Source organism: Chaetura pelagica, unplaced genomic scaffold (assembly GCF_000747805.2).
Source record: "Chaetura pelagica isolate M959 unplaced genomic scaffold, ChaPel_1.0 scaffold82, whole genome shotgun sequence".
Lineage (NCBI taxonomy): Eukaryota > Metazoa > Chordata > Aves > Apodiformes > Apodidae > Chaetura > Chaetura pelagica.
Genome location: NW_009952990.1, coordinates 6,299,530 through 6,300,694, shown reverse-complemented (window position 1 = coordinate 6,300,694; position 1,165 = coordinate 6,299,530). Strand labels below are relative to the sequence as shown.

The 1,165-nt window shown below is 48.9% G+C and overlaps 1 protein-coding gene across 1 annotated transcript in view; it reads right to left on the bottom strand.

The window, feature by feature from the left end:
• LPCAT1 (lysophosphatidylcholine acyltransferase 1) overlaps positions 1 to 1,165 on the bottom strand; it is a 50,077-nt gene that overhangs the window by 37,953 nt on the left and 10,959 nt on the right. The gene's annotated exons all lie outside the window — the stretch shown is intronic.

The following is a 1,165-nucleotide window of genomic DNA, read 5'->3' as shown; positions in this document are numbered from 1 at the left end:
TCGTGACCCTCATCACTCTGTGCTCTTTCTCCAGCAGCAGCTCCGGGATTCCTCGGGACTCTTCCCAGTTCAGGGGAGTGCTGTGGGAGTTGCTGGGGTGGGGGGAGGCAAGAGGCTTTTACCCATACCTGAATATATCTGTATATAACTGTATATATTTTCTTGTACCATTCATTAGTGTTTTAATTAAAGCTCTGTAGTTTAGTTTTCAATCCAGCCAAGTCTCTCTCTTTTTCTCTCTCTCCTTCCCTACCTGGGGGGGGGCAGGAGGGGATCGAGAGCATTGTTGTCAGACCCGAGTCAAACTGTGACAACAGTGGTGACAGCCTCGGGGAGAATGGTGACCTGCAGGGATCTCCAGAGCAACAGAAAGTCCTCAAGGACCTGTGGGGACACCCAGACACCTTTGGGGACACAGAGAACAGCTGGGGACACGTGGATGGTCACATGGCTTCTTCCAACCCTTGTCCCAAACCTTCCCCCTCTCCTCAATCATCCCCAACCTCTTTAAAATAATTTTTCAAGAGAGACCACAGGTGGCGTCTCAGTGGGTCCCGTCCCTCTCACTGCTGTCTCCTAGCAGGACGTCTCTTCTTAATGACGGCAACACGTGACCAGTTGTCTCTAGGAAGAATCTGGAGTTTACTTCCCCATCCATTTGGCATTTTATTCTTCCTGCCAGTCATTTTTTCAATGGCTGAGGTGTGGAACAGAAGAGTCAGAGATGATGTCTCCATACTGTCGTGCTTTAAAAGCTACCTCACGTACAGTTGGTCTTTCGTAACCTTCAAAGCATCCCATGAAGGAGAATATATGGGCATGTGCTGCTGGTACAGCCTGAACAAACCTCCAGAATATTTGTATGTCACACTCAACATCATCAGGATTTGTGAGTCCATCTTTATCATAGATCACCTCTCGCACAGCTATTTCTCTCAAGTAAGTGATGGCTTTCTCAAGAGTGGGTGTTCTGCTTCGGCGCCATTCGATGTCACCCTTGTGGGGGTATCTCTCTCTCATGGCTGACAGAAGTCAGTCCCACAGGGTGGTAGTTCCCACCTTATTACTAAGTGCTCTGTCAATACCAGCATCTCTGGCCAGGGATCCCAACTGCTTGGCTTCTCTCTCATGCACGTTGTAGGTCTCAGCACCACTATCAAAGCAT